The sequence below is a fragment of the Hyla sarda genome, chromosome 11 (assembly GCF_029499605.1).
Source record: "Hyla sarda isolate aHylSar1 chromosome 11, aHylSar1.hap1, whole genome shotgun sequence".
Lineage (NCBI taxonomy): Eukaryota > Metazoa > Chordata > Amphibia > Anura > Hylidae > Hyla > Hyla sarda.
The window spans coordinates 77,737,786-77,757,739 of NC_079199.1; the positions used below are offsets into that span (position 1 = coordinate 77,737,786).

Genomic DNA, 19,954 nt, shown 5'->3' on the forward strand with positions numbered 1-19,954 from the left:
GAAGGCACACTGAGTTAAGTAGCAAACCAGTGTGTCTCCAGCTGTTGCATAACTACAATCCCCAGCATCCCCAGCCAATGTAGTATGCCTCCGGCTGTTGCATAACTACAAGACCCAGCATGCCCTTCCGCTGTCCGTACATGCTGGGGGTTGTAGCTTTTGCAACAGCTGAAGGCACACTGGTTGCAAAACACTGAGTTTGTTACCAAACTCGGTGTTTCACAACCTGTGTGTCTCCAGCTGTTGCAAAACTACAACTCCCAGCATGCACTGATAGACCGTACATGCTGGGAGTTGTAGTTTTGCAACAGCTGGATGTTTCCCCCCCCCCCCCCAATGTGAATGTACAGGGTACACTCACATGGGCGGAGGATTACAGTAAGTATCCGGCTGCAAGTTTGGGCTGCGGCAAATTTTCTGCCGCTGCTCAAACTGCCAGCGAGAAACTACTGTGAACCCCCCGCCCGTGTGACTGTACCCTAAAAACACTACACTACCACAAAATAAAATAAAAAGTAAAAAACACTACATATACACATACCCCTACACAGCCCCCCTCCCCAATAAAGATGAAAAACGTCTGGTACGTCACTGTTTCCAAAACTGAGCCTCCAGCTGTTGCAAAACTACAACTCCCAGCATGCACTGCTAGACCGTACATGCTGGGAGTTGTAATTTTGCAACAGCTGGATGTTCCCCCCCCAATGTGAACGTACAGGGTACACTCACATGGGCGGAGGATTACAGTAAGTATCCGGCTGCAAGTTTGAGCTGCGGCAAATTTTCTGCTGCAGCTCAAGCTGCCAGCGAGAAACTACTGTGAACCCCCGCCCGTGCGATTGTACCCTAAAAACATTACACTAACACAAAATAAAATAAAAAGTAAAAAACACTACATATACACATACCCCTACACAGCCCCCCTCCCCAATAAAAATGACAAACGTCTGGTACGCCACTGTTTCCAGAACGGAGCCTCCAGCTGTTGCAAAACAACTACTCCCAGTATTGCCAGATAGCCACTGACTGTCTAGGCATGCTGGGAGTTTTACAACAGCTGGAGGCCCCCTGTTTGGGAATCACTGGCGTAGAATACCCCTATGTCCACCCCTATGCAAGTCCCTAATTAAGGCCTCAAATGCGCATGGCGCTCCCACTTTGGAGCCCTGTCGTATTTCAAGGCAACAGTTTAGGGCCACATATAGGGTATCGCCGTAGTCGGGAGAAATTGGGCTTCAAATTTTGGGGGGTATTTTCTGCTATTACCCTTTTTAAAAATGTAAAATTTTTGGGAAAACAAGCATTTTAGGTTAAAAATATATTTTTTTTTTTACATATACAAAAGTCATGAAACACCTGTGGGGTATAAAGGTTCACTTAACCCCTTATTACGTTCCCCGAGGGGTTTAGTTTCCAAAATGGTATGCCATGTGTTTTTTTTTTTTTTGCTGTCCTGGCACCATAGGGGCTTCCTAAATGCGGCATGCCCCCAGAGCAAAATTTGCTTTCAAATAGCCAAATGTGACTCCTTCTCTTCTGAGACCTGTAGTGCGCCAGCAGAGCACTTTTCACCCCCATATGGGGTGTTTTCTGAATCGGGAGAAATTGGGCTTCAAATTTTGGGGGGTGTTTTCTGCTATTACCCTTTTTAAAAATGTAAAAATTTTGGGAAACCAAGCATTTTAGGTAAAAAAAAAAAAAAATTTCACATATGCAAAAGTCGTGAAACACCTGTAGGGTATTAAGGTTCACATTACCCCTTGTTACGTTCCCCAAGGGGTCTAGTTTCCAAAATGGTATGCCATGTGTTTTTTTTTGCTGTTCTGGCACCATAGGGGCTTCCTAAATGCGGCATGCCCCCAGAGCAAAATTTGCTTTCAAAAAGCCAAATGTGACTCCTTCTCTTCTGAGACCTGTAGTGCGCCAGCAGAGCAATTTTCACCCCCATATGGGGTGTTTTCTGAATCGGGAGAAATTGGGCTTCAAATTTTGGGGGGTATTTTCTGCTATTACCCTTTTTAAAAATGTAAAATTTTTGGGAAACCCAGCATTTTAGGTAAAAATGTTTAAATTTTTTTTACATATGCAAAAGTCGTGAATCACCTGTAGGGTATTAAGGTTCACTTTACCCCTTGTTACGTTCCCTGAGGGGTCTAGTTTCCAAAATGGTATGCCATGGTTTTTTTTTTTGCTGTCCTGGCACCATAGGGGCTTCCTAAAGGTGACATGCCCCCCAAAACCATTTGTCGCTCCTTCCCTTCTGAGCCCTCTACTGCGCCCACTGAACAATTAACATAGACATATGAGGTATGTGGTCACTCGAGAGAAATTGGGTTTCAAATACAAGTAAAAATTTTCTCCTTTTTACCCCTTGCAAAAATTCAAAAATTGGGTCTACAAGAACATGCGAATGTAAAAAATGAAGATTTTGAATTTTCTCCTTCACTTTGCTGCTATTCCTGTGAAACACCTAAAGGGTTAATACACTTACTGAATGTCATTTTAAATACTTTGGGGGGTGTAGTTTTTATAATGGGGTCTTTTATGGGGTATTTCTAATATGAAGACCCTTCAAATCCACTTCAAACCTGAACTGGTCCCTGAAAAATAGCGAGTTTGAAAATTTTGTGAAAAATTTCAAAATTGCTGCTGAACTTTGAAGCCCTCTGGTGTCTTCCAAAAGTAAAAACTCATAAATTTTATGATGCAAACATAAAGTGGACATATTGTATATGTGAACCCAAAATTTTTTTATTTTGAATATCCATTTTCCTTACAAGCAGAGAGCTTCAAAGTTAGAAAAATGCAAAATTTTCATTTTTTTCATCAAATTTGGGGATTTTTCACCAAGAAAGGATGCAAGTTACCATAAAATTTTACCACTAAGTTAAAGTAGAATATGTCACGAAAAAACAGTCTCGGAATCAAAATGATAACTAAAAGCATTCCAGAGTTATTAATGTTTATAGTGACAGTGGTCAGAATTGCAAAAAATGCTCTGGTCCTTAAGGTGAAAAAGGGCTCGGTCCTTAAGGGGTTAAGGTTTCAAATTATGTGGTATCACTGTGTGCGTAAATGTGTGTATTTTTACTTCACTTTTTATTTTTACTTCCCTTTTTCCTTTCATTTTTTACACACATTCACCATCCCCCACTCATTTATCTACTCATATCGATAGTTACCACGGGCAACTGCCCTATTACACTTGGCACATATACACTATATACACTAACTGTCATATACTTACTTTGCGGTTCTCTAACTGCCCCTTTCACATCTACGTTGTTATGTCCTAAACAGTTACCACGGGCAACTGCCCTATTACACTTGGCACATATACATATACACTAACTGTCTTATACTAACTTTGCGGTTCTTCAACTGCTCTTTTCACATCTACGTTGTTATCTCCTAAATTGCCCTCTTTTGAGATGTCTATTAGCGACTCACTCCGTCGCAGTACGCACGCGCCGTCTGGCAACTGCGATGCGACCCATGTGATCCCGTTCTTCCCCCTGATTGGTATACTCTCATCTCCCCTGCTAGTGCTGCCGCGCAGCCTCTATTCCACATACACGCCATTCCGGCGTCCCATCGCCATGTTTACAGCATGTACAGGTGAGCGCCCGCCGCTATTACTTGTCCTCCAGGTGATATTAATGTTTTTTACATTTGTAATCAAGCTAAATTTGTGGTTTTTACCACTTGTTTTTAATAACACCTTTTTTATAACACTGTATTAACTTGACAATTTGTATATTGTCCTTATGCCTTATGTCGTTATACACTCACATTTATGGATTGCTTGTTTTTATTATGTTTATATTTATTGATTTTTGTCACTGATTTTTATTGATTGTAATTGGTTACCATATATATACTCCTTGTGTTCAGTCACTCTGTATGCTTGATAAAGGCTGCACTGGCAGCTGAAACGTTGCATTTGTATTCATAATGGATTAAAGCCACTATTATTTTTTCACCTATTTTGTGTGCTGCAGCCGCTTTTTGCCTTCTATATATATATATATATATATATATATATATATACATACATACACACACACACACACACACACATCAGCGTTTCCCAACCAGGGTGCCTCCAGCTGTTGCAAATCTACAACTCCCAGCATGCCCAATTGCAGTTTTACAACAGCTAGAGGCACCCTGAGAAACATTGGTCTATGTGTGTGTCTGTGTGTGTAAAAATCAGTGTTTCCCAACCAGTGTGCCTACAGCTGTTGCAAAACTACAACTCCCACCATGCCCAATTGCAGTTTTGCAACTGCTTGGGGCACCCTGAGAAACAATGGTGTGTATATGTGTATATATATATATATATATATATATATATATATATATATATATATATATGAATCACCGTGAAAATTCTAGCACAGGACGACTTCTAGTGCGGTGCAAAGTGTCCCCCAGTATGCCACACTGGATCCCCATAAAACTTCCTCCTCTAGGAAACAGCACCCAACACGAAGTCCAGGTATTATGCAGGCTACAAGGTTTTTATTTGCATCAGAGAATAAAGTGCGATGTTTCGGCTAGCAAGCCTTTTTCAAGCAATGCTTGTAGTCTGCATAATACCTGGACTTCGTGTTGGGTGCTGTTTCCTAGAGGAGGACGTTTTATGTGTGTGTGTGTGTGTATATATATATATATATATACACATACATACATACATACATACATCCACAGAAAATCTGCAGCACTCCAGGCCCAATAATTAAGATTCTACCATATGTGACTGAACTTGCATCTCCATCTCAAACAGGCAGCGCCACAGAAGATCACAACTTTTTTCCTGCACCTTTCTCATAGTGAGGAGAATACACAATGACATCAGTGACTACAGGTGACGTCTTCTCTATAGTGAAGAGAATACACAATGACATCAGTGACTACAGGTGACGTCTTCTCTATAGTCTTCCCTTATCTAATTCAGATGGTACATACCAGTGGGTCCAGCTAAATCTTCTCTCTGCAGAACTTGACGCCCAGATGGCATTGGTTCATTACTTTGTCAGCGGAGTCTGATCCTCTATATGAAAATGATAATTAATATAATGCTGCCAAACACGGACTTCTCTGAAAATAATACTACCACACACTTTATCCTCTGAATAGAATACAATCGCACACTGTACCCTCAAGATATATAATACTACTACACACTGTGCTCTCTGAATATAATACTACTGAACACTGCGCTCTCTGAATATAATACTACTGAACACTGCGCTCTCTGAAAATAAACCTGCCACACACTGTACTCTCTGAATATAATACCACTGAACACTGCACTCTCTGAAAATAAACCTGCCACACACTGTACTCTCTGAATATAATACTACTGCACACTGTGCTCTCTGAATATAAACCTGGCACACACTGTACTCTCTGAATATAATACTACTGCACACTGTGCTCTCTGAATATAAACCTGGCACACACTGTACTCTCTGAATATAATACTACTGCACACTCTGCTCTCTGAATATGATACTACTGCACACTGCACTCTCTGAATATGATACTACTGCACACTGTGCTCTCTGAATATAAACCTGGCACACACTGCACTCTCTGAATATTAAACTACTGCACACTCTGCTCTCTGAATATGGTACTACTGCACACTGCACTCTCTGAATATGATACTACTGCACACTGCGCTCTCTCAATATAATACTACTGCACACTGTGCTCTCTGAATATAAACCTGGCACACACTGTACTCTCTGAATATAATACTACTGCACACTGCACTCTCTGAATATGATACTACTGCACACTGCGCTCTCTGAATATAAACCTGGCACACACTGTACTCTCTGAATATAATACTACTGCACACTCTGCTCTCTGAATATGATACTACTGCACACTGCACTCTCTGAATATGATACTACTGCACACTCTGCTCTCTGAATATAAGCCTGGCACACACTGCACTCTCTGAATATTAAACTACTGCACAATCTGCTCTCTGAATATGGTACTACTGCACACTGCACTCTCTGAATATGATACTACTGCACACTGCGCTCTCTGAATATAATACTACTGCACACTGTGCTCTCTGAATATAAACCTGGCACACACTGTACTCTCTGAATATAATACTACTGCACACTCTGCTCTCTGAATATGATACTACTGCACACTGCGCTCTCTGAATATGATACTACTGCACACTGTGCTCTCTGAATATGATACTACTGCACACTGTGCTCTCTGAATATAATACTACTGCACACTGCGCTCTCTGAATATGATACTGCTGTACACTGCGCTCTCTGAATATGATACTACTGCACACTGCACTCTCTGAATATGATACTACTGCACACTGCACTCTCTGAATATGATACTACTGCACATTGTACCCTCTGAATGGTAATACTGCACAATGTACCTTTGGAATATAATAATACCACACACTATACCCTCTGAGTATAATACTGCCACAGATTGTATCCCCTATATATAACACTACCACACACTTCGCTCTCTGAATATGATACTACTGCACATTGTACCCTCTGAATATGATACTACCACACAATGTACCTTTGGAATATAATAATACCACACACTATACCCTCTGAGTATAATACTGCCACAGATTGTATCCTCTATATATAACACTACCACACACTGCACTCTCTGAATATGATACTATTACATACTGCGCCTCTGAATATAACCTTGTCATACATTAAACCTTATATGATACACCATACCTCACCCTCACATATAGTGATAATGCCTCCTGACCTGTGCAGGGGTAATACGCACAGTGATGTCACAGTACAGCGATGAAACACCCAATAATGTCACAATACAGGGATAATATATACAGTGATGTCACAGTGCAGGGATAATACACACAGTGATGTCACCGTACAGAGATAATACACACAGTGATGTCACAGTACAGCGATGAAACACCCAATAATGTAACAATACAGGGAAAATATATACAGTGATGTCACAATACAGGGATAATACAAACAGTGATGTCACAGTACATGGATTATACACACAGTGATGTCACAGTACAGGGATAATACACACGATGATGTCACAGTACAGGGATAATACACACAGCAACATCACAGTACAGGGATAATACACACAGCAATATCACAGTACAGGGATAATACACACAGTGATGTCACCGTACAGAGATAATACACACAGTGATGTCACAGTACAGGGATAATACAAACGATGATGTCACAGTACAGGGATAATACACACAGTGATGTCACAGTACAGTGATAATGCACACAGTGATGTCACAGTACAGTGATAATGCACACAGTGATGTCACAGTTAATATAATGCTGCCAAACACGGACTTCTCTGAAAATAATACTACCACACACTTTATCCTCTGAATAGAATACAATCGCACACTGTACCCTCAAGATATATAATACTACTACACACTGTGCTCTCTGAATATAATACTACTGAACACTGCGCTCTCTGAATATAATACTACTGAACACTGCGCTCTCTGAAAATAAACCTGCCACACACTGTACTCTCTGAATATAATACTACTGAACACTGCACTCTCTGAAAATAAACCTGCCACACACTGTACTCTCTGAATATAATACTACTGCACACTGTGCTCTCTGAATATAAACCTGGCACACACTGTACTCTCTGAATATAATACTACTGCACACTGTGCTCTCTGAATATAAACCTGGCACACACTGCACTCTCTGAATATTAAACTACTGCACACTCTGCTCTCTGAATATGGTACTACTGCACACTGCACTCTCTGAATATGATACTACTGCACACTGCGCTCTCTCAATATAATACTACTGCACACTGTGCTCTCTGAATATAAACCTGGCACACACTGTACTCTCTGAATATAATACTACTGCACACTGCACTCTCTGAATATGTTACTACTGCACACTGCGCTCTCTGAATATAAACCTGGCACACACTGTACTCTCTGAATATAATACTACTGCACACTCTGCTCTCTGAATATGATACTACTGCACACTGCACTCTCTGAATATGATACTACTGCACACTCTGTTTTCTGAATATAAACCTGGCACACACTGCACTCTCTGAATATTAAACTACTGCACAATCTGCTCTCTGAATATGGTACTACTGCACACTGCACTCTCTGAATATGATACTACTGCACACTGCGCTCTCTGAATATAATACTACTGCACACTGTGCTCTCTGAATATAAACCTGGCACACACTGTACTCTCTGAATATAATACTACTGCACACTGCACTCTCTGAATATGATACTACTGCACACTGCGCTCTCTGAATATAAACCTGGCACACACTGTACTCTCTGAATATAATACTACTGCACACTCTGCTCTCTGAATATGATACTACTGCACACTGCGCTCTCTGAATATGATACTACTGCACACTGCGCTCTCTGAATATGATACTACTGCACACTGTGCTCTCTGAATATAATACTACTGCACACTGCGCTCTCTGAATATGATACTGCTGCACACTGCGCTCTCTGAATATGATACTACTGCACACTGCGCTCTCTGAATATGATACTACTGCACACTGCACTCTCTGAATATGATACTACTGCACATTGTACCCTCTGAATGGTACTACTGCACAATGTACCTTTGGAATATAATAATACCACACACTATACCCTCTGAGTATAATACTGCCACAGATTGTATCCCCTATATATAACACTACCACACACTGCGCTCTCTGAATATGATACTACTGCACATTGTACCCTCTGAATATGATACTACCACACAATGTACCTTTGGAATATAATAATACCACACACTATACCCTCTGAGTATAATACTGCCACAGATTGTATCCTCTATATATAACACTACCACACACTGCACTCTCTGAATATGATACTATTACATACTGCGCCTCTGAATATAACCTTGTCATACATTAAACCTTATATGATACACCATACCTCACCCTCACATATAGTGATAATGCCTCCTGACCTGTGCAGGGGTAATACGCACAGTGATGTCACAGTACAGCGATGAAACACCCAATAATGTCACAATACAGGGATAATATATACAGTGATGTCACAGTGCAGGGATAATACACACAGTGATGTCACCGTACAGAGATAATACACACAGTGATGTCACAGTACAGCGATGAAACACCCAATAATGTAACAATACAGGGATAATATATACAGTGATGTCACAATACAGGGATAATACAAACAGTGATGTCACAGTACATGGATTATACACACAGTGATGTCACAGTACAGGGATAATACACACGATGATGTCACAGTACAGGGATAATACACACAGCAACATCACAGTACAGGGATAATACACACAGCAATATCACAGTACAGGGATAATACACACAGTGATGTCACCGTACAGAGATAATACACACAGTGATGTCACAGTACAGGGATAATACAAACGATGATGTCACAGTACAGGGATAATACACACAGTGATGTCACAGTACAGTGATAATGCACACAGTGATGTCACAGTACAGTGATAATGCGCACAGTGATGTTACAGTACAGTGATAATGCACACAGTGATGTCACAGTACAGTGATAATGCACACAGTGATGTCACAGTACAGGGATAATACACACAGTGATGTCACAGTACAGGGATAATACACACAGTGATGTCACCGTACAGAGATAATACACACATTGAGGTCACAGTACAGGGATAATACACACGATGATGTCACAGTAGAGGGATAATACACACAGTGATGTCACAGTACAGTATAATGCACACAGTGATGTCACAGTACAGTGTTAATGCACACAGTGATGTCACAGTGCAGGGATAATACAAACAGTGATGTCACAGTACAGGGATAATACACACAGTGATGTCACAGTGCAAGGATAATACACACAGTGATGTCACCGTACAGAGATAATACACACAGTGATGTCACCGTACAGAGATAATACACACATTGGGGGAGATTTATCAAAACCTGTGCAAAGGAAAAGTTGACCAGTTGCCCATAGCAACCAATCAAATCGCTTCTTTCATTTTGCAGAGGCCTTGTTAAAAATGAAAGAAGCGATCTGATTGGTTGCTATGGGCAACTGGGCAACTTTTCCTCTGCACAGGTTTTGATAAATCTCCTCCATTGAGGTCACAGTACAGGGATAATACACATGATGATGTCACAGTACAGGGATAATACACACAGTGATGTCATAGTACAGGGAAACTGCACACAGTGATGTCACAGTACAGGGATAATACTCACAGTGATGTCACCATACAGAGATAATACACACAGTGATGTCATAGTAGAGGGATATACACAGTACAGGGTTAGAACTCACAATGGGGTGAGGATTGGCAGGGGTCAGGGCACAGTATTTATAGTGTTACCTATGTAACCTGCCTGTCATGCCATCATCCACTGTTCACCTGCACTCTGGTCCTTCCTCTGACCCCAGCAGGCCTCCGTATGAGTCTATGATCACATGACCAGCAGGGGAGGAGCTGAGCTGGAGGTTGAGATCGCTGTGTGTATGGCAGTGTTTCCCAAGCAGGTGCATACAGATATAGCAAAACTACAACTCCCAGCATATCCAGACAACTTTTGGCTATCTGGGCATGCTGGGAGCTGTGGTTTTCAACAGCTGGATGCACACTGCTTGGGAAACACTGCTATAGGAAGGCAGTGAAGGGGTCCATATGTGTACACATAGGACACAACAGAGCAGGTATATTTCCCCTCCCCTGGATCTCCACTGATGGCAGGAGCGGCTCACAGTTGGGGGCCCGGCTGTATGAGTCATCTGTGACTGTGGGGACTCATAATGATGCGCACAGTCCTGAAGCCGCCGGCCACCGCGGTGCCTGTCACAGGAGGGGGGGGGAGGGGTGTTCAGCGGTCGGGATTGCTGCCCCCATGAAAAGTGCCTTATAGGAAAAACCGGCCCTGGCTGCAGCGCAGTGGATCGGTGGGGCTAAAGGGCTAGCTGCTTTGGGCCCCCAGGAATGCCCCATACACATACACTGCCCCAGGGGTCAAGTCCTGGAAAAAAAAGTGTAGGAACTCACCCAAGATGGGGGGGGGGGGGGGGCCACAGCTGAGATCGCAGGGGTCCCCAATGGCGGGACCCCTGCGATCAGACATCTTATCCCATATCCTTTGGATAGAGGATAAGATGTCTAGAGGAGGAGTACCCTTTTAAAGGAGTACTCTGGGGCAGTATTCCTGCTCCGTCCTGCCCGGGCTGCAAAAAAAAATGAAAATAAACCATCTCTCACCTTCCTGGGTTCCCGCGGAGCGCCACTACAGCTGATCGGTCCTCCGGTCCATCCTCTTCATACTTCCGGGTGTAACGAAGCGTCACATGGCGCTCAGCCTATCGCCGCCGCGATGTTCTGCCTCGGCCCATAATAGGCTGAGCGCCATGTGACGATTCGTTCACACAGAAGTATGAATAAGATGGACCGGAGGACCCATCAGCTGTAGTGGCGCTCCGCGGAAACCCAGGAAGGTGAGAGATGGTTTATTTTCATTTTTTTTGCAGCCCGGGCAGGACGGAGCAGGAAAACTCTGCACCAGAGTACTCCTTTAAGTACCAGGGCACCAAGATGTATATTTACATCCAATGGGGGAGATTTATTAAAACCTGTGCAGAGGATAAGTTGACCAGTTGCCCATAGCAACCAATCAGATCGCTTGTTTATTTTTTTAAAAGGCCTCTGAAAATGAAAGCAGCGATCTGATTGGTTGCTATGGGCAACTGCTCCACTTTTCCTCTGCACAGGTCTTTATATATCTCCCCCAATGTTCTTAAGGGGTTATCATTCTGATAATACACTGTAACAAAAACCTCCTCATGTCCCTATCATCATGATAACACACTGTAAGAAACCTCCTCATGTAATCTTCTTAGAATTGGGGTGACACACTGTAACAAGCCTCCTCCTCATGTAATCACCTTACTACTGGGGTGACACACTGTAACAAGCCTCCTCCTCATGTAATCACCTTACTACTGGGGTGACACACTGTAACAAACCTCCTCCTCATGTAATCACCTTACTACTGGGGTGACACACTGTAACAAACCTCCTCCTCATGTAATCACCTTACTACTGGGGTGACACACTGTAACAAACCTCCTCCTCCTGTAATCACTTTACTACTGGGGTGACACACTGTAACAAACCTCCTCCTCCTCCTGTAATCACTTTACTACTGGGGTGACACACTGTAACAAATCTTCCATGTAATTACCTTACTGGGGTGACATGTCTCCTCCAGCTCCGCCCCGCCTCCTCCACAGCATCACACAGGTCCTTCAACCACGATCTTCCCTCTCCACCACAGCTAAGCTCCGCCCCAACATGTGATGGTGACATCATCACAGGTCCTACATCTCCAGCATCTAGCAGTCTGGGCCAGGGAAGGAGACGGAGGGAGGGTAAGAACAGAGAGGATGGTCCTGCAGGACTAATGTAAGGAACAGCATTCCTCCTGTGGAAAATGCAAAGGAACGCTGTTCCTGCAGGACTCGAGCCCTGCACTGCCCCCATACACATACACTGCCCCATACCATACACACTGCCCCCATACACATACACTGCCCCATACCATACACACTGCACCATACACATACACTGCCCCATACACATACACTGCCCCATACCATACACACTGCCCCCATACACAGCCCCCATACACATACACTGCCCCATACCATACACACTGCCCCCATACACATACACTGCCCCATACCATACACACTGCACCATACACATACTCTGCCCCATACACATACACTGCCCCATACCATACACACTGCCCCCATACACATACACTGCCCCATACCATACACACTGCCCCATACCATACACACTGCACCATACACATACACTGCCCCATACACATACACTGCCCCATACCATACACACTGCCCCATACCATACACACTGCACCATACACATACACTGCCCCCATACACATACACTGCCCCCATACACATACACTGCCCCCATACACCGCCCCATACACATACACTGCCCCCATATACATACACTGCCCCCATACTCATACACTGCCCCCATACTCATACACTGCCCCATACACATGTACTGCCCCCATATACTCACATGCACTGCCCCCCATACACAGCCCCCATACACATACACTGCCCCATACCATACACTGCCCCATACCATACACTGCCCCATACCATACACACTGCCCCATACACATACACTGCCCCATACACATACACTGCCCATACACATACACACTGCCCCGTACCATACACTGCCCCATACACATACACTGCCCCATACCATACACTGCCACATACACATACACTGCCCCATACACATACACTGCCCCCATATACATACACTGCCCCCATACACATACACTGCCCCATACCATACACACTGCCCCCATACACAGCCCCATACCATTCACTGCTACATACACATACACTGCCCCATACCATACACACTGCCCCATACCACACACTGCCCCATACCATACACTGCCCCATACACATACAATGCCCCCCATAAGCATACAATGCCCCCCATACACATACACTGCCCCCATACACATGCACTGCCCCCATACACATACACTGCCCCCATACACATACACTGCCCCCATACACATACACTGCCCCCATACACAGACACTGCCCCCATACACAGACACTTCCCCCATACTCATACACTGCCCCCATACTCATACACTGCCCCATACCATACACACTGCCCCATACACATACACTGCCCCCATACACATACACTGCCCACATACACTGCCCCCATACACATACACTGCCCCATACACGTAAACTGACGACATACACTGTCCCATACACATACGCTGCCCCCATACCTTACACACAGCCCCATACATATGCACTGCCCCATGCACATATACTGCCCCTATATACACACACGTACACAACCCCATGCACACATACACTGCCCCTATAAACACACACGTACACAACCCCATACACACATACACAGTCCCATACCATATAAATTGCCCCATACACATGCACTGCCCCATACACATACACTGCCCCATACACATACACAGCCACCATATACACACATACACAGCCCCCATACACAAAAACAGCCCCATACCATATACACTGCCCCTATATACACACATAGACACAGCCCCCACACACAGTCCACCATACACACAAACACAGCCCCCCCCACACACACATACAGCCCTGTACCATATACACTGCCCCATACACATACACTGCCCCCATACACTGCCCCATACACATACACTGCCCCCATACACATACACTGCCCCATACCATACACACTGCCCCATACACTTACACATACACCCATACAAATATACTCGCATACACAGCCCCATATACTCACCTACACTGCCCCATACACATGCACTGCTCCCATACACATACACTGCCCCCATATACACACACATACAGAGCCCCCATATACACACATACACAGCCCCATACAAAATACACTGCCCCATACACATACACTGCCCCCATCTACACACACATACACAGCCCCCATATACACTGCCCCATACACATGTACTGCCCCCATATACTCACATGCACTGCCCCCCATACACTGCCCCTATGTACACGCACATACACAGCCCACATATATACTGCCTCATACACATACACTGCACCATACACATATACTGCCCCTATATACACACATACACAGCCCCATACCATATACATAGCCTCATACACATACACTGCCCCTATATACACACACACAGCCATACACATACACTCAGGACCAGTTTTAGATTTAATGTGGCGCTGGGCAAAATTAAAAGTGGGGCCGCAAAAGCCAAACAAGTTAGATTTTATTGTGAAACGACTGATGTCATTACAAAGTAAAATTGGTAGTGCATAAAACAAGCGCTTGTAGGGGTCTGTAGGTGGAAAACTGAAAGCGTTATGGTTTTCAGAAGGTGGGGAGGAAAAAACAAAAGTGCAAAAACGGAAAAACGCTGAGTCCTGAAAGGGTTAAATGATCAGGAGCACAAGCCACAAAGCGTATGTCCCTGTAGACACACAATATTTGCTAGACACACAATACCGCTATATTGTTCCAAATTAAAAACCACGATAAAAAGACCAATATTCTGACATACAATAACATATACTGTAGTGGTAGATACCAACTATACACTGGCACCCTGCAGATCGAATGAGGCCGGGTTCACATATGTCAGGCGTGCACTGGAGGGAAACTAATGCTAGAACTGATCCCATTTATTTGAATGGGGCAGTTCACAATCATCCAGCGTCTTAATTTTGACACCGGATTGTTGGACACACCGGAGAGGGAGGTTTGGATTACACCCCCTGAAAAACACTACTGTGCGTGTGTGTATGTATATATATATCATAGGAAAGAAAAATAAAATATATATATATATATATATATATATATATATATATATATATTTCCCAACCAGAGTGTATCCAGCTGTTGCAAAACTACAACTCTCAGCATGCTGGGATTTGTAGTATTCCAACAGCTGGAGGCACCCTGGTTGCGAAACATTGATATATACACACACACATGCATAAATCAGTGTTTCCCAACCAGGATGCCCCCCAGCTATTACAAAACTATCAATCCCAGCATGCCCAAATAGCCTAAACAGCTGGAGGCACCCTGTTTGGGAAACACTGTTAACAATATATATATATATATATATATATATATATATATATATATATATATATATATATACAAAGTCCCGAAATCACAGCACCAGTCAGGTCATGGATCTTGAAATACTGGATTATTTTATTCTTCCCCACAGCAAATGCAACGTTTCGGCAGTAGTAGCCTTTATCAAGCATAATACAAATACAAAATGTGCATATATATATATATATATATATATATATATATATCACAGATACATTTCATTGGCTACAACTCATGTGATACAAATGTATAATTATCTAAAAACGCACCTCTATTTAAATTTAATTGGAGCAATGCTCTGTTAATCACAGTGATGTCAAGTTGACATAGCATCCGTCTATATACAATACAATCAATACACATATAAAGTGCCCTGTGCCATATGACATACAGTGCTATATAGTGTTATATAGGTACCTTCAGTATCAGCCAAATATATAACTCGATCGCACCCAGAACATGCCGATCGCTGCCATCTCCGTTCTCATTCTTGTTTGTATACAAAGCGACTGCGCATGCGTCGGAAAAGTTCCTACGTATCAGCGCATCACTTCCGCTCTCGATCGCTCACAGTAATGTGTGCTGATCAGGTGCGCGTAATGCCCTTACCCACACTAATCACCATTTGTGTTCTGCGGCTGCGCAAACGGGTCCGACGATCGTGTTATCACACTGGACATATCGCGATCCAGCCGGCCGGCTGTGCATGCGCATTGTAACCAAACACTTGTAACCTAGCAAATCATGTTTGAATAGTACAACAGTAAATGCTGACATCAAATTATCATGCAACTGATATTTTATTTCTAGATGACATGAATGAGGGCATATATTAGAAAAAATAATAATATATAAGAGGATGGCTGCAATGGCTGCGATCTTGGCTGTAGTGAAGGTCCCCACGCATTTGCTGTGGGGAAGAATAAAATAATCCAGTATTTCAAGATCCATGACCTGACTGGTGCTGTGATTTCGGGACTTTGTTTATATATATATATATATATATATTTATATATATATATATTCTTTTATTTTATTGAAGAGCTGAGGTATGTGCTCTCAAGTCACCCAAGTGCAAGTATTCACACAAAATACCGTGCACAAGGATGCGGTCTATCGCAAGCCCTTTTTTTACACTTGATCTTAGCCAAAAGGCCCAGAGGTGATAACCGGTAAAGGGGTGGAACCAACCATGCCCCCTTCATGAGCACTCACACTACTTATAGGGAAGAAAGGAAGGCTGGCAGGCGGCCTCCCATGCATAGGAAAGGAGGGAGGCAGGCAGTCTCCCATACACTCTCTGGGTGGGTGGCAGTCAGCCACCCGTACATACAGCACAGGCTAAATCCACATCATTGCTTAAAAGAAGGACAGGAGTCCATTCCACTCTGATGGAGCAATAAGCAATGCAATCCATACCCTGGCTTTTACAGGAACCCCTGTAATTGTGTAATTCACATTTCTTGCCACAAGATGGCAGTGGTGTTTTAAAATCTTGAACGCTGTGCACAGCTAACTCCGTTCTATTGAAATTGCTCAGTGTCTGTCAGACAGACTGGTATTTAGACTCTTCTATCTAGTTAGTTCCGGTGCCCTGCTGCAGCTCGGGCATGGGAGTTACTAACTAAGCTGGGACACTGGCACAGCGTTATTATTAAAACATAATCCTCCCTTACTTTAAAGGAAGGGAGGATTATGTTTTATATCATGAAAAACTATTTCCGAAACTATCTCGGAGTTAGCTGTGCACAGCGTTCAATATTTTAAAACACCACTGCCATCTTGTGGCAAGAAATGTGAATTACACAAGTCAAGAAATATTTTAAAGAAACATTAATAAAAGTAAATTTTTAGGGGATCTTTAGTCAGGGTTAATCCTGAGGGGATTTATTTCCCCAAGTAGGTTGTTCATTAATAAGTCGGCCCAGAGATCCCTAAGGGATTTAGTTAGTGTAGGTTTTCGTGACATATTCTACTTTAACATAGCGGTAAATTTTTGTGGTTACTTGCATCACAAAATGTCATGAAAATTTTGAAAATGTTGCATTTTTCTAACTTTGAAACTCTCTGCTTGTAAGGAAAATGGATATTCCAAATACATTTTATATTGATTCACAAACACAATGGGGGAGATTTATCAAAGAATTTAGACTGATTTTTCCTGTCTAAATTTGTCGCACAGAAAGTCGCAGTCTAAATATGTGCGACTTTTCTGCGACTTTTGCTCTAGAGGATTTTTAGAACATGATGCATGCAAGTCTATTTTAGACAGAAATGCATTGGAAAATGCATTGGTGCTGAATTTATCAAGTGCGACTTTTGTGCGACAAGTCGCATCTGCCCAAAATACGCTGAAATGTCAGACCATGCTGGAGCAGGACTAAATGCAGTTTAAGCTGTAGACCCTGAAGTCTGAGCACAGAATTTATCAAGGGCTGTGAGACCTTTGATAAATTAGGAGCACAATAGACAGGAGACTACCACATACGCTGGTCTATAAGCATACCCAGAATAGACTAGATTAGTAAATGTCCCCCAATATGTCTAATTTATGTTGGCATCATAAAATTGACCAATTTTTTACTTTTTGAAGACATTAGAGGGCTTCAAAGTATAGCAGCAATTTTCTAAATTTTCATGAAAATTTTAAAATCTGAATTTTTCAAAGACCAGTTAAGTTTGAACTGGATTTGAGGGGCCATTCTGTGAGAAATACCCCATAAATGACCCCATTGTAGAAACTACACCCCTCACAGTTTTCAAAATGACATCCAAAAAGTGTGTTAACCCTTTAGGTCTTTCACAAGAATTGCAGCAAAGTGGAGGAGAAAAATCAAAATCTGCATTTTTTACACTAACATATTCTTGTAGCCCCATTTTTTTCATTTTTAAAAGTGGTAAAAGGAGAAAAAGCCCCCCAAAATTTGTAGCTCAATTTCTCTCGAGTACGTAAATACATCATATGTTGACATAAAGTGCTTTGTGGGCTCACAACATGGCTCAAGAGGGAAAGAGCAACTGTAGGATTTTTTTAAACAAATTTTGCTGTCATGGTTTTTGGGGCCATGTTGCATTTAGGAAGCCCCCATGGTGCCAGAACAGCAAAAAAAAAACATATGGCATACTATTTTGGAAACTACACCCCTCAAGGAATGTAACAAGGGGTATAGTGAGCCTCAACACCCCCACAGGTGTTTGGCGACTTTGCGTTGAAGTTGGGTGTAAAAATGGAAAATTAGATTTTCTCTATCGGCTCCATTGGGGACACAGACCATGGGTGTATGCTGCTGTCTCTAGGAGGTATGACACTATGGCAACAAAAAAAGTCGGCTCCTCCCAGCAGGATATACCCGCCTCTAGGCCCTGAGCTAATCAGTTTTAGCTTAGTGTCTGAAGGAGGTGGACATGGTCTGGAATTCTCCAGACCAGGTCTTCTGTTTCTTATTTTTCCTAGTTAGGGTATGTGTTAGTTTTTTATTCCGTTTTCTTTCATGTTTTCAGGTGGGGACTCAGGAACTGCGGCTCACTGTTTCCTCATTGTGATTGAGGGGGCACAGACATTGTGTATATGCGCTGTTCACCCCCTCTCGCCAACGGTCAGCGTCTGGGGTTGTACCTCATGGGTCCGGGTCCCCCTATTCCCTGCTCGCTTTGCTCGCACATGGTAGCTCAGCGTGATGCAGGTAACAGAAAGCTGACTGAAGACCTCACAGAAGACTCCATTAGGTAAGTACTACTGATTGAGGTGAGTATATATTCTTCTCCCTTTAGGTGCTGACTTGCAACCTCTGGAGACCCTCATTTTTTGGCCCACCTTTCAGGGTCCATGGGGCTGGCCTGTGTTAGGGGCTCTATCTTTTATTCTAAAAAAGGGGCGAGCAATGGCATATTGGGAATGAATGGTTTACTTTATTATTATGCACATGTGTGTGTGTGTTATACTATGCGGCTGACAGCCGCGGCGCTTACTATGTGGCTGACAGCCGCGGCGCTTTTACTGTTCGGGCGCATGAAGCGCCGACTTACTTTCGCTTTCGGCAACAGACGACTGTCGGCGAATATGTGTATCGCCCGCTCACCTCCCCGTGGGCGCATATGCGGCTGACATGTGCGCCTGGGGCAAGGAGCGGGCGCCATTACTATTGTTC

General features: G+C 43.2%; 1 long non-coding RNA gene across 2 annotated transcripts in view; it reads right to left on the bottom strand.

Annotated features, from left to right (window-relative positions):
- Positions 1–12,494, bottom strand: part of LOC130295875 (uncharacterized) — a 58,357-nt gene extending 45,863 nt beyond the window's left edge. The window contains exons 1-2 of one of the 2 annotated variants that reach the window (XR_008849034.1): positions 12,328–12,494; positions 4,972–5,056 (exon numbers count right to left, since the gene is read on the bottom strand). This is a non-coding gene — a long non-coding RNA (uncharacterized LOC130295875). Of the gene's footprint in view, positions 1–4,971; positions 5,057–10,411; positions 10,932–12,327 lie in introns of those variants that run through there. The other variant, XR_008849033.1, reaches the window with a different exon arrangement.
- Positions 12,495–19,954: the final 7,460 nt, after the last annotated feature.